The 15,350-nt window shown below is 37.7% G+C and overlaps 2 long non-coding RNA genes across 2 annotated transcripts; one reads left to right on the top strand and one right to left on the bottom strand.

Annotated features, from left to right (window-relative positions):
* The first annotated feature begins 399 nt into the window (after window positions 1-399).
* On the top strand, window positions 400-1,718 carry LOC121068215. Its single transcript, XR_005818717.1, has 2 exons — window positions 400-516; window positions 654-1,718. It is a non-coding gene; the product is annotated as an uncharacterized LOC121068215 (long non-coding RNA).
* Window positions 1,719-3,158: 1,440 nt separating this feature from the next.
* On the bottom strand, window positions 3,159-11,149 carry LOC121068213. The gene is made up of 4 exons (XR_005818715.1): window positions 11,076-11,149; window positions 5,992-6,089; window positions 5,088-5,313; window positions 3,159-3,215 (listed from the first exon to the last, which is right to left on the bottom strand). It is a non-coding gene; the product is annotated as an uncharacterized LOC121068213 (long non-coding RNA).
* Window positions 11,150-15,350: the final 4,201 nt, after the last annotated feature.

Below are 15,350 nucleotides of genomic sequence, written 5' to 3'. Positions count from 1 at the left end.
TACTGATCTGGAGACCAATAACATATTGTGACAGGATGCCCTTTAAAGGGGAAGATATGAATTCATATGCCATTAATGGTCTCTGTAAAAACTGGCAGACAGCTGTGAAGAAAAAAACATACCTTAGCAATACATAATTAGCAAAATATTGGAAATCTGGGTTTGTAACTCAGTTGATTTATTAGGCATAGATGTGTAGAGAAATCAGCATTAGGAAGAGGAGAATCTTACTGATTTTCAGATAAAATCAAAAGTGATACATTAAAATTTTCACAGGTGTCAGATATCTAAGCCAAGGCAAAAGTACAGATAACCCCTAGTTAGCAGATTAATAAGGACATTCTGGAGATATTCAATAAGGAGCAGTACTATTGAGCTTGCCCCTTGAAGCCAGGAAAGTGATCAGAGAAATCCCATACTACAATGAGGACAGGAGGCTGAGATCTGATGCTTTTCCGAGCTCTTATCCTCTTGTGTTTTTATAGGATCATCCCTTTATGTTGGAAGGGACATCAGGTCATCTACTCCAGCCCCCATTCCCTCACTCCTATCCTGTTCTAAGTTTTTAATTAAAGACTTAACTTTTTGCTTGCCTCAAATTTTGTGGGGGTTTTGTTTGTTCATTTGTTTGTTTTGTTTTGTTTTTCTTTAAGCTGCTGTACTATACAAGGGATCTCAGCTATTTCCAGAAAGTAGAAGGCTCACCAGTTCTTCAAATAAGACTTCTGGCAAAGGTGTCTGCAATCCACAGCTCAATCCAGCCTTGAGTAAATCCAAGACTTCAGGAAAGGGCTCCTGGAATCCACAGCTTAATGCAGCCTTGAGTAAATCCAAATAAGACTTCAGGCAAAGGCCTCTGGAATCCACAACTCAACCCAGCCTTGAGAAAACACATTAGTTATGGTTTAGTTATGTTTAGGGCACAGAGTGCAGTTTCTGCCCATGTTGGGAAACACCAGCTTACCCAATGTTATATACCCTTTTATCTACTGCTGGTGCAGACAATATGCACCCTATATTCACAGTATCATCTCTTTGTTAATATTTATTTTCAACAAAAACTATGGAATCTCTTCTGTATAGTGCAACTCTGTTCCTTGAGGCAAGATGACAACCAAGAGTGGTTTATGAGAATATGTTATGATTACTCTCACTTCCCTGGATTTCAGAAAGTTATGATTACATCAAAGCATTTTTCCAAAGCTCATCTATTTTTGTTTTTCATCTTCTTTTATTGATGATGGATATTTGTAATGATTATTCCTGGTTGTTTCCTATTTGTGGACTGTTCCATGTCTGTGGAGGATTATACCTCCATGTTCTCATTTTGTAATTCACGCCTGATTTTATGCAACCGCTAATGCTGACTCTCAGCCCTTCATTCAGAGATGTGAAGATTGTGACGCGTTGTTCCTGAAGTGACTATGCACAGGATAAAAACACTCCCCTTTCATCAGCTTTAGGTTTGCAACTCTCAGTTTCTCAGACCCTATTTCTTGTATTATAAAAGCCCAACTCACACAGTGCATAGTTCACCTTCTGTGATTTGATCACTTTATATATCCATATCCCACATTCTTTTATTATTCAATTTTATAAAGCCAGACAGTGAAATCCTGACCTGATTGAACTTGGTGGGATATTTGACATTGCCTTCAACAGAACTATAATTTCACCTAAAATCTTTGCAGCCTTTGAATAAATTGAATTTTTGTTGTTGTTGTTGCTGTTTTCTGTTTTGTTTGTTTGTTTTGTTTCATTTTGTTTTGTTTGGGTGGTGGGGTGGAAAATACAGAGACATGGAGTGATGATGTTTACATTTTCTTTGGATGTATCTCTTCCATTTGTAAGATGTATCAGTCAACAGGGTCAGAGTGGATATCCAGATGAAGTAATCAGAATTTGACAGTGTGGGAACATGTAGGATGAAATCTGCATAATATTTTATCAGTGCATGTAAAGACCTGGACTTAAGAGACCATATCAAATCATTTGTCTTGCCAGTGACAAGCATAAATTAGTTACAAAGCCAATGTTATTCTGGTCTCTATTAAACAAACACCGGGCCTGGTTAATCAAAGTTTTAAATGAAACAGAGGTGAAACAAAATGATCCAGAAAGTCAATTTTAGCTTGAAATGAATGCCATTTCCACTCCCTATCCATTCTTTTTTGTCCCATTACTAATGGCTCACTTTCTTCCCTTCCAGTGAGTGTGGACACAAGGAATGGGAGCCTCTTTGATGCTGGATTGTTGTTAGAGATCATTCTAATATCCTTTTCAGTATCCTTTGCACAAGTCTAATGGGAGCCAGCAGTGTCAGCTGCATGCTCAGCATCTGAGCTTTTGCCAGTGCAACCATGTTCTGGTGCCATATTCTAAAAAGTCTTGCTGAACCATACTAACAGGAGGACCATTACTGCATTGCCCTTTTGCTGATGAAGAGTTGCTGCTTGGCCAGTCCTATGACTGATCACCTTTTTCCACTCTCTTTTGCAATTTCCACCTTCACTTTGTAAGCCTGCCCTGGAACACCTGAAATATTCCTGAGCTTGGATAACAGTGCTCTGTTGTTGATTTGACAAACAGAAGATGCATATGGTGGTAGGAAAAAAGGCATCAGAACTGACACTCAGAATGAGTACAGAGAAATTTCTAAAAGCATTTCTTCCCTCAATTCCCCAAACACAGTCTGGGGTGTTACATCTTGACTGAACTAGATTAAGCCATGAGAAGCATTCAGCATGAGGTAAGCAAGATGCCCACATCTCCCTGAGCTGAGCAGGTCAGACAATATTCCTTCATCTATTGTATTAAATAACATTTCTCTGTAGCTCTGCCATTCTTTCTACACCCTCACCCTGCTCTGCTCCATTCCACTCATGTTACTTTTGACAGTTATAATCAAATTTTAAACCACAGACATATGTATATAAAAGCACCTCACCAGCATTATTAAACTTGTCTTCGTACAATCCCTATGAAATATGAAGTTTCCCCTATGTTATATAAAGCAATGGAAGTTCACAGATTAAAAAAAAAAAGACAACGAGGATAAAAAATATCTTCACAAAGCATCACAAAAAATTCTTCCCAAAAAATTTCTTCACAAATCATCCTCCCATTGTGCCTTGGAAAGTCCAGGAAGCCTTAAAGAGTCAACAGGGTCTCTCCTCCTTGTTCAGACCTGGTACCAGCAAGACTTTCTGCTCTGCCTTCAAGAAGTGACAACAAGGAAAAAATGACTCCTGGAAATGTCCCTCTTCAAGCTTTCTGCAATCATGTAAAAATATAAATGATCCTGTTTTATAGAAGACAAGTCATACACACAAGATTTCCAGTGTCTTTTGAAGGTCACACAGCAAACTAATGAATACCATCCAGGTTTCTACACTCATCCACTTTTGGCAATGGGCTGCCAGATAATGAATCCTTTCATGCTATTAGTAACTGCTCAGATGCCAACATGAGAGACATATTTTAGGACAGAAAATCAAGCAATTATTTTTCAGTGCAATGTAATCTCCCAGATTTTTTGACAGTAAAATGCCATTAAGGATGCAATAAAAATAGAAAACTGTTTATCAGAAAGATCTGTTAGGGTTCTTTTTTGGACAACTAGAATATCAACCTGATTAACAAGTTTTCTCTTAACAATTTAAAAATTAAATATTTGCTGCCAGAAGCTAAAGGAAAAAAAAAAATCAAATTTTGAATTACTCTTTAGATGTTTAGTATAGGATCCTAAACTGTGACATAAGCTCTTTATTCAGTGAATAGGAAAAGAAAGTTACCTCGAGACAGAAGATGGTCTGAATGAAAAAGAACAACCACTAGCCAGAAAGGATTACTGAAGTTTTAGACAAGTCTAATAACAAAGTTGTTTTCCTGCATTCAGGTGTAAGCTCATGTTAAAATAAGCCTCTCATGCCTACAACTTCTTTTTAAAAAATAAAAAAATCACAATAATAAAAAAGAAGTAAAAAAGAGGGACCAACTCTAACACAGTTAGACTGTACATACTTACAAATTTTGAAGGATGTGGGAAACTGATAATCTTTTACACACTAAAAAGGAAACACCACAATTTCCTGTCTCTTTTATCATCAGGCTTTAGCAGATGCTGGTTGCTTCTCTTGAAACTATTTCACTGGCCACTGACTTAAAAAGACACCATATAAGATAGTAAAATAGTGGAAATAAGGACTGGGTTTTGGGATTGCTTGTTTCTCATATGGCTGTCCAAACTGTTTGGACAGAAAGTCATAATTTACTCTTAAAGCAAGGCCAACTTAATGCCTCACTTGGACGTGAATCACAGTTCTATCTATGCATGTGTGCAATGGCCGGGGGGAGGGGGTCTGGTGGCAGCTCAGAGATTGGTGACCTGATGGGCTGTGGTGGAGAGCCCCTTCTCTACAGGTATGGAGCAGGGAGAGATGCAGGAGCTAGGTACTTGGCCCCTGAGTCCTGCCAGCAAAGCTGATACTGCAAGTGACCAGAAACAGACCTTCAGGTGGCTAATTAGTGTTTAGCAGTTTGGTTTGACCATTGAAGTAGAAGTATTTATTTTTGTAGGTGCCTTCAGTGTCCAGTAGCAACTCAAAAAAAAATATTTTCAGCATCAGTTTTGGAGTCTAACTCCAAACCAATCCAACTGAAATTCTGTTTTGGTCCCTTGTGTATATTACTGCTTGCTCCCTTTATTCACCTCCATGATTTCTCAGAAAAATCCTTGCTGTGCCTCTGCATTTTGGGAAGACACAGTATTAGTCACAGCTTGTAACCACTGTAAGGGCTTGTATCAAAGCCCTGCAATTAGTTAAAGGTCTTTTTATTGATTTCAGTAAAATAAATTCAATTACTTATCCTTCAGTGATTTTTTAATCACAATTCAGCCTTTTCCCCTAAAGGTTTCCCAATTAACATTGCTTGTAATATTGAGATGCTGCCTTTACAGCATGCAACAAACTAATGCTTTTCCACTACCTACAGCACTTGAGCAAATTCTGTAACTGATATGTTTCTCTCCCTGTTAAACTCAGGATTCAGGCATTAACACTTTTCAGCACCTAACTTTTAGCTACCTGACCCTCCTGGAGTGCAAGTATGTTGGCATGTTTGGCTTGGAAGGAGACGTGCATGCTTTAAGCTTCTTGTTGGGGTCCTTGGATGAAAAGAGGTGGTTTATGGTGAGCCTTGAGTAGTTATTGAGCGCCACATTCTTTGCTCAGGATGGTGGCTGGACGTCTTCACTCCTAACTGCAGATCCTGTCCTGGAGAGCTTTCTGTCAAAAGTAAGTGGTAATGATACTAGGGAGAAGGAGCAGGAAAAAAGGAGCCTCAGTCCTTTCCCTAGAATACATTTCATATTAGCAGTGGATGAAAAACAAGAAATAGTAACAACCACAGAAGCTTGACCTGTGTGCAAGGCTCACCCTTACTTATTAAAGAGCTCTAACCACTAGGTCACTGATTCATATTCCTACTTGATCTTCCTCTAAATCCCAAGTATGCTTTGAGTTAGGCTCTTAGAAGTCTAAGACATGCTTAGTAACATAATAGATATCTGAAGGGCTCAAAATGTTAGTTGTTTTGACCCATATCCCAGTGGTGTTAATAGTTATTCAGAAACCACTGTAAGTGGCTGCAGCAATTTGTTCTTTTGATGTATACCTACTAAGTATAGCCCTTATCTTTGACCTTGGCATCAATGAGGGCTCAACAGCTCCCAGAGGTTTTCCTGCATGTTAGCTTGTTTTAAATTACCACTGCAATGACCTCTTTTTTTCAGTAATGAAGTATATTTGCTTCATGCCATAATGTCAGTGGATAATTTACATTGTATTCTTCATCAGTTACAACCGGCTCTTGTTAATTCTACTATATATTAGAACCATGTATTTGTATTTTTTTTTTTAGAGACCACAAAAATTTGTGTTCAACAATGTCATCACAACGAGAGTCATAGCTCAAGTTTCTATTACCCACTCTAGATCATGGTCCCAGCTGCCTTCTTCTCCCATGTAAGTAGTGCACCAGTAGTTGAATGGTTGTAACTTGCATGGGACACAGCACTGCTGCAGGATCTGAAATGGGAGATGATACACTTTTATTTCTCTTTCTTAAAGCATTATATAGAATACTACAAGTTTTGTAACTGATAAAGTTTTTGCTGACTACTTGAAAACTTTGATTTTTTTAATGTCAGGAAGATTCTGCTATTTGCAAACTGTATATAAGTGTGTAATATATACGTATGTGCATGTATGTACATATATTTATATGTATATATAATATGTAAATAATCTATTTGTAATATATTTGCCTATATTCTGCAGAAAGCAGATAGCTTGCACAGAAAATGCATTTTTCTTGGCTATATTCTGAGTTAAATCAGTTACTACATAAAAATAATAATCAGACCTGCTGTGTATATTATGCTCACATTTTACAATGAGGAGTTGAATATGTCTAGACCACAGGTTCTGTTAAATTTTGTTTTCATTGTTTTGTTCTTAAAACTGTATTTTACTTTCTTTGCTTTAACACAGTAATCTATAATGTTGTAACAAAGAAGCATTTATCATCCTTCCAATATGAAATTTTACTGTTTGTAACACTTAAAATTACAGAGAATTCCTAAAGGTATTTCCCATAAGTTTAGAGACTAAGCCACCCTTCAGAAAACACAATTAAAATAAATTGTATCTGTTTATAGGTATTCTCTTTGGGGGAGTTTTAGTACAAATCAAATTAGTAAGGCTTTTTGAAGTATGAAAACAAAACATAATAATGATATTCTCTGTAAAGAGATGCTCTCTCAAACTATGACATTATAACAGATAAAGAAGGTCAGTTTTCTAGCTGATAGTCAGTAGTCAGTCATGGCTATCTCTTACTGTTATTACATGTTTGTTCATTGTTTTCCAGCATTTTAAAATGACATATTTCCAGATTTTTTTTTATTTTTATTTTTTTGTGGGTGAGAGGTGGGATTTGGGCTTTTTACTACTAGATCCACGTTTCCCACACTATTAGGTCTAAAGAAATAACCATGTTAATGGATCTGAATTCATAGTTTCCTGATTAAAAATAAATAAATAAATAAATAAATAAAAAATCGCCCCCACCCCAATAGGGTCTATATAATCTTTGAAAAAAATCATGTTACAACTTGATTTATGATGTCACATATTTCCTTCTGAATGCTAATCTAGTCTGTCTTCAATATCTTTTCAGATAGTTTTGAGAACATGCATTTAAACTCTTTCATGACCTGATCCTGCAACAACAACATTTGAAGCAAAAATTCAAGTTGGAAAGACCCCGACAGGAAGAAGCAAATTGTCTGGGGAGTTCTGTTTCATCAAAATGTCTTCTATCTTGTGGAGCAAAAATTCTCAGACTATATCTTGGTCTAGGTTTCCACAGAATGTGTCTTCCATTTTCTGCCCAAAAAAATAATAATTAAAAAAAATGTTGTGTTGCAGATGACACCTGAGCAGAGGTGAAAACAGGCTCTGGGTTTGAGGAAAAGGGAGACAAGAATCAGGGTGAGACAATGATCTTCAGTCTATAGCCCAGCACAACAGCCACACCTGGTCAGAGCCATAAATACGTGGCTGCAGACCCACTGAAGAAAGAGAATGAGGCAGCAGGACAAGTCTGGACAGCTTTATATCCAGGAATTTAAGACAGCATCTGAAGGACAGCGACTTCAGTTCTGAACACCTTTCAAAAACTCATTGTGAACATGGAGGAGGAAGGCAGTTTGGGAGACAGTAATCATATCAGGAGTGTTTCATTCCCAGGGGAAAATAAAAACAGCCCAAACAGATTAAGTCTAAAAGCTACTGAAATCAACCTAACTTCAATTCTCAAAGAAATATCAAAGAAAAGAAAAAAAGAAAAAAAAAAGAAAAAAAAAAAAAGAACTCTACTTACCACCTAGAAGATACCAAAAAGATAAACAATAGTCAGTATGTGTTTATAAAAAAGAAATCATGTTGAACCCCAATTCAATTTCTATGACGTGACAAAAAATCTTGTGGTTTGGTGAAAGCATATATCTTCAGTTTAATAGGACTATTGACCCTGTGTAACAGGACATTCACTTGACTTCCTCCAGAAGCACACCACAAAATGGATAGACAATTGGAGAGAATTTTCAAGAAGTTAAAAATTAAAGGATGAGTTAAATGTTATAGGAAATTTTTGTGGGTTCCGTAATCTTAAATTAATTAGGGACCTGAACAAAAGATTATTTATTAAATGTGCAAGAGATACCATCTGGGAAGGGGCTGTAAGGTTACTGGAGGAGGAAGATGAGAATGAAACATTATCTTGAGTAACGGGAGAAACCATCAGAAAAACAAATGATGAAGTCTTATGTCTCTGTGTCCATAAGAAACAGAGACAATCATATGCACAAAATCAGTTAAACAGCAACCAACCTCAAGTAATATGAATGTGAAACAGAATGTGGGTAATGGTTGTTTACAGACTAGTCATAATTAGATAGTTCTACCAAGAGCCCTCATACTGAAAGATAAAAAGTTGAGTTGTTTGAAGTGAATCACAGGAAGTAAGCGTTCTGCTCTACTCAGCACTGCTATGGCCTCCCCGGGAGGTCATATGTTTCCAGTGGTGAACGCTACACTTCAGAAAGATGAGCCCATAGGAATTATCAGAGATGCAGTAAGTTTGCTCTATGAGGAAACATAAAAATGTGATTTGATTAGTCAAGAGAAAAGAAACCTATGTGGGAACATGATGAAAATCTTAAAAAGCTGGTGCAAAAGAAAAAAAAAAAAAAAAGAAAAGGAATAAACTTTTCTCATCTCTACTGTGAATGAGTCAAGTAGTATTGGCTAGACTTGCAGCAATGCGGGTTTACATTAGGCAGCCAGAAAAGCTTGTAACGAGAAGGGCAGTTAAGTAGCTGAGGAAATTGCTCAGGGATTATGTGGAACTTCTTCCTCTGCAGGTTTTTTAGAACTCACTGGGGATCTGTCAGGAATGGTTTTACAGCTTTAAACAAGGGAGGAAAAAATGAGGTGGACTTTCTGATCCCTAACTTATTTTCTGTGATCCTGAGCAAAACTATATTTAAAGAAAAGAGTGCACAGGTTAATACCAGTAGGGTACATTGTATAACTAGTGTCATTATAGGAGATACTCATTTCCGACATTGCTCTTCCACTAAGATTTTTCACTTTGCAAGTATGCTATTTATAGTTTCAAATCCAGCACTTATTCCTGGATCTCCAGCACACGTTCCCTGCAGCTCAGTTCTGAGTCTACTCAGACCAGCTTGTGGTACTGAAAGCCTGATAGCATTTCTCCTGCAGTACAGCATAGTGCTTGTACAGGGTAACCAATGAATCATACTGCCATTCAAAATGTTCTCAAAAAAAAAAAAAAAAAAAAAAAAAAAAAAGACTTTTACTCAAATTAAATATCTTTGAGGTCTAAAGCGATATTGCTCTGTTCCTGTCAGTCCCATTCTAGTTTGTTCCTGTGCTGGGCTAAGGCCATCAGTGATTCCTCAGCTTTGACATCATGTTTTGTTTTATTTACTGGAATTACATGTAGGCTGGAATGAACTTTAAGTTCTGCTTGCGTAATGGATCATAAAGAAGTATGGTCACTCAGCTGGAAACATACTGTTTCCCTGTCTTAATAGCACACAGACAACTACTGCTTTTGAATTCTGTTTTTTGTACCTGTAATGTATTTGTTCTGATGGCAATTTCATTACGGAAACAAAGAGCTTTGTGCTTTTTCTCTGCTTTTCTTTCAAATTAAGAAGAATAATGTTCCACATTTGTTCAAAACCTTTAGACTATTATTCACTGACATAATTTGACTTGTGTACTTGTGTTTCATTCTGCAGGAAATGGCATAATCCAAGCCAATGAAGTTTTCCTACTCGTGTTTTATTCAAAAGAACGATGCAGCTTTAGTAGATTAAAAAATAATAATAAAATTTAAAAAATAAAAATACCTGTATTGCTCTTAGCTACAGGAAGTGCATAATGGAAGATTGCTTAACTATCCTATATACTAGGTTTTTTATGTTCTTAATGGCCCAACAAATTACCTAGTGCTGCATCTTGTCTCCGTCAGGAATTAGTACAGGTGAATTGGGAAGACACATAGGAAACAGTACACACAGAATCATCCCTCCCTAGCGTACTTTCTTCTGTTATTAATTTTATGAGTTATTGTTATATTTAGAAAGGCATATTTTTAAAATTGGTTGTCAAATATATCCCTTAAAGGAAAATACTGTAATTGTTAATGTGGAGCAGGAATAAATAAATAAATAAATAAATAGCCCCCGTGAAAACAGTTATCTTTTACATTACTCATTACTGGAATGGAGAGAAACACCACCTACATCAAAGCCGTACCCTCCAATATGAGGATAGACAAAGCAAAAGTTTCTTTTTATTCTTTAGTAGAAGCAGGAGTGTCCAAAACCTAGCCCTCTGGCTGAATCCTGAGGAGCAAAGTATTTAATCATGCTGCTGGCTAGCTAAGCACCTCTCAGAGGACAACCCTCTGCCCTTTCTAGAGGTGGACAGAGCAAGGAGGTTCAGAAGGGCTAGGGCAGCACCCCAGCACCCTTCCAGCCTGCATGGGTCACTGTGGGGCTGGGAGCAGGGCTGCCAGGGGGGCTGCCTTGGAAAGATGGGGAACAGGCGAGGAAGGTCTGCACAAGCAAAGGCAAAGAAAAGGACTTCTGAAAAAGGCGTGAGCCTCCACCACCCCTGCTTCTTAAGCCTACTCATGTTAGCTCCTGTCTGGACCTTTTGCCCCATCTATGTTCTCATATCCCTCCTCCTCCTCCTCCTCCTGTTAGCTTGAGCTGTATCCCACTGCAGCCTTCACAGCATGCAGCAGCCCACCTTCACCCTGCCCCAGGAACAGGAGTGGCTCCCTGAGCAGAGGACACAAATACTGACATCTCCTGGATGCTCTCAGCCAGCAGGTGGCACAGACTTTCTGTGGTGCCCCAACAGACATGCCCACTGTGATAGATTTTTCCCCATCACACACATACTTACCTTCCTCAGAGCAGGGAATTTATATTGGAAACACTGCAGGCACCTGACAAAAGGTCACAGTAATTGTACTTCCACAATCATACTGCCTGGAAATATGCAATGTTCAGATTAAGACAATTTGGCTTCACTTTTATCAAGTCAAAGTGGGCAGGGAAAAGAGCAGGCAGAGAAGATTGGATGATTTCAGCAGGATTAATCCCAGGTGTGAGTTCTGTTATAAAAGGAAGCTGAAAGTCCTAAAGTACCAAGACAAGGCTCAAAGGTACTGGATCCCACTCGGGTAGGAGTCTGCACAAGTCAGAGTGGTCACCAGGGCTAACTGCCAGGTAGATGTAAGAAAGTCTTCCTTCTTGCTCAGTCTTTCTATGAATGTTATAACTGCTAGTATTTAATTCTTGCAGCTATGTCCTTTTTGCTGCGCTTCCTATAAACTGGCTTACAGGACAATGATTTTGAGACAATTAAAAGTAGAAGGATGTCCCATTGCATAGGAGTACTCTCCACAGCAGCCAAGGATGTATGGGTTAGCTTAGGAGTCCTCTACCCTTGAGTTAGGCTCTAGCTGGCAATAGGTTATTAAGGGAAGAGAGGAACTCACATTAGGAAACCAGGGTAAAAGTCAACAACAGGAGAACAGCATTTTAAAGAAGTAAAAGCTATTAAAAAAAAAAAAAACTAATAACAATAAAGCTCAAAAATTTATTATGAGACCTAAATATTTCTCTCCTAATTACTAGATCACTCTAGGGGATCTTATACTGACAGTATGCTCTCCTTTATCAATGCAACAGAATAATCTTTTTTCTACTGAAATTCTGTGTGATGGGGCATGAGTGCTTTATTCTTTCCTCAATTTTTGAAATAACAGATATGTTTCCATACCTCATGAAGATTAATTTATTAAGAATTTTAAATAATTTCAAGACATTCTGAAAGTTAAATAATTGATATTTGGTTGTTTGGTTTACCTTATTAGTCAGAACGAGGAAATCCACTAGGGATTATTGAATACTTAGTCAACTTTACATCCAAAAATACCAAATGTGGAATTCTCAAAAGTGTATATCCCTAAAAAAATAATTATTGATCTATATATCTCCTAGACACATAACATTGCTGTTATCAGAGACAAAATACAATAGAGCTTTTTTCTGACCCAGCCCAGCTGCTGTCCTTATGTTCTCATGTTTCTGGACTTCCAATTTATGTTCCTAACCAAACATTTTGAAAGTTAAAGGATAGATATCTTAATTAGTCACTTGGTGGCTCTTGTCAATCCCACACTTCACTACGTTGAGTGTTTCAAAAGTATGAGTTGTTAGAGCTTGGTGTAGGATAAAAATCAAGGTTCAAATGTCTAATATTAAAATACTTATTAAACAAGGAAAGCTTCTCTTTACTAAATGTCAGAGCTGTTGAACTTATACAGGCTACCATATTTTTTCTACTCTGTTCAAAGTAAGAATAATGAGACATCACATTCATTGTCTGGCATCAGAATCATTCAGACTTATGTTGTACTCATCAGATAAATGAGAAGTGCTGTTGTAAGCAACAGTTAGAACCTGGGGTGTATTTGTGCACTATTAGGTAGGAAAATAACTACTTACTTCTATACATGAGAAACCAAAGCACAGAAAAATGCAGAAACTTCTGGGTGACACAGACAGAGGTTAACTCTGAGTTTTTCAGGTTGATAACTAGACTATATATTTAGCTTTTAAGTTGAAATGTAACTCAGCTTGCTATCTAAAGCCACCAGTCACAGGATATTTTTATTACAATGAAAATGGAATGAAATTTCCAGCTCTAAGTGATTGTTACATTTTTTTATAGGAATGTGTGAACTAGATATGATCATGGTGATTAAAAAAGACCTTTTCTATTCCAGTAAGAAGTCTTCTACTAAGTATTTACAAGGTCTTCTAATATGCATATGTCACCCATAATTGGTCTTGGGGAAGGGGTGATGTGACACCACTTAAAACTGGGAAGCACATTAAAAAAAAATAAGAATAAAAATAAAAATCAGTCTTATAGCACTAGAACAAGAGGAAATGCCAATAACTATTGTTAGCAGCTAGCTTCAAATTGACACAGCACACTATGGTATTTCCTAACTGTTGTGGTTTAGCCCGGCTGGCAGCTAAACACCACACAGCTGTTCGCTCACCCTCCCCCCTCCCTCTCTGGGATGGGGGAGAGAAATGGGAAAGTGAAGCCTGTGAGTTGAGATAAAGACAGTTTATTAAGACAGGGAAAATAATAACAATAATAATAATAATAATAGTATTAATAATAATAATGTGTACGAAATAAGTGATGCACAATGCAATTGCTCACCACCCACTGACCGATGCCCAGCCTATCCCCGAGCAGCCGGCCCCCCCCCACCCCGGCTAGCCACCCCTATATATTGTTCAGCATGATGTCAGATGGTATGGAATACCCCTTTGGCCAGTTTGGGTCAGCTGTCCTGGGTCTGTCCCCTCCCAGCTCCTGCTGCACCCCTAGCCTGCTCGCTAGCAGGACAGAGCGAGAAGCTGAAAAGTCCTTGGCTTGGTGTAAGCACTGTTCTACAACAATTAAAACATCAGCATGTTATCAGTGCTCTTCTCCTCCTAATCCAAAACATAGCACCCTACCAGCTACTAGGAGGAAAATTAACTCTGTCCTAACTGAAACCAGGACACTAACAAACATGCCAAATTCTCTAACATTCAGAGTCTTTACTGCATCTGGCTAAGGAATAAATACTTATATAAAAATGCGCACATCACTATTAGATACAGAACGATATATATTTGTGATTTACTTAAACTCTTGATTCCTTGAAGTCTGATTTACAATTATTTAACTGTAGGATTTAGCAAGATTTTTCTCTTAAAGAATGCAATGGGCTGCTTTTACTTTGAAACATGAAATTGATTGTCTTCATTAAAGCTAGATCAAGTGCAACCTACAGTCAAGCTAAATAAGGCCCAGCAAAATAGTGCCATTTCAAATGATGCACATCTAAAGAAACTAATGAATGGGATTACTTCATTCTTTCAGTTCCATTCAGCTCAGAGAGTTACAGCCAGCTTGGAGAAACTACTAATGAAATTTACTGCTCTTCTAAAAATAGAAATCCCAGATAGAAAAAGAGCCTGTGCCTCTCTAGAGTCTGAAGAGAATGGAAATGTAGCTATAAGTAATTTTTTGAAAGGCTTCCCTGCATTACAATGTTTGCTGATATTCAGTAAGCAAATATTAGCAATGTTGAAGGACTCCGTATGTGATAAGGACGGCCCTATGTGATAAGGAGCTTTATTTTTGTGAGAAGAGACGGTTAAACCCCATGTACTGTTACCATTGTAACCAGACCTCTGTTCTGGTGGATCACAGGAGATCCAAGAGGGGAACTCATCTATAAAAGCTTCTGGCATTGGTACAAGAAACTGTATGTAAATTCTTGCACAAAATTGTGTACCTGTACCTTTAAAGCAGGCTCTTAATTATAAATGTAAAAATCACTGGAAATCATATATCAAATGGTTCATACCAAAAGACAAATTGTAGTGTAAAGTACAAAGTGAACAAAGAGTATGGATCGTGGTAGTGCTGGTAGATGAGGGATTGTATGACCTTATCAGTCAGAATCTCTCACATCCTTATTCCAGACACTACTGTGTGCCTTTTAGAAAGCAAAGACTCTCTTTAAGAGAAATGAAATATTGATTTTAGGTTCTAGCTAGACTCCATTAAGATGTTTTCTTAATTGTGTCTGCATAGAGTGGAGTTTTATGAACATAAACTAGTTTTCTAATAGCCATAGGTGGGCTTTTCATAAGCACCCAGAAACAATTCACCCAACTTCCCTGTGCATTGATAGAGCGTGACTAGCTGCTTTCTTAAGCGCTTTCAGAAGACCTTACCTGCATGTCTGCTATTGAATGTATCTGTGAGGAAAAAGTTATACTAGAGACAACCAGTTTGTTTCTGAATACAGCAACAATAGAAATAACTTTGTGGGAGGAAAAAAAAAAAAGGCAATCAATACCTCACAGATGCTTTCTGTGTGCATTGAAAGTAGTCGGTTTGAATAAAGAAAGAGCTTCTGGACAACGTGACAAATGGTTTGGGATGCCTTGCCTCTGGATCTGCTAGCTCTGTCTACAGATGCACCCTCAAACTCCAAAAGGTGTTTTAACACAACAGACCTGAAACTTAGATTAGTGCAAGAAAAAAATGGGGAGCCAGCACTTATATCTTGAAGGGGCATTTCATCAAGGG

The sequence above is a fragment of the Cygnus olor genome, chromosome 3 (genome assembly GCF_009769625.2).
Source record: "Cygnus olor isolate bCygOlo1 chromosome 3, bCygOlo1.pri.v2, whole genome shotgun sequence".
In the NCBI taxonomy this organism is placed as follows: Eukaryota; Metazoa; Chordata; class Aves; order Anseriformes; family Anatidae; genus Cygnus; species Cygnus olor.
The sequence above is the reverse complement of the archived record's forward strand: the minus strand, read 5'-3'. Positions and strand labels throughout refer to the sequence as shown.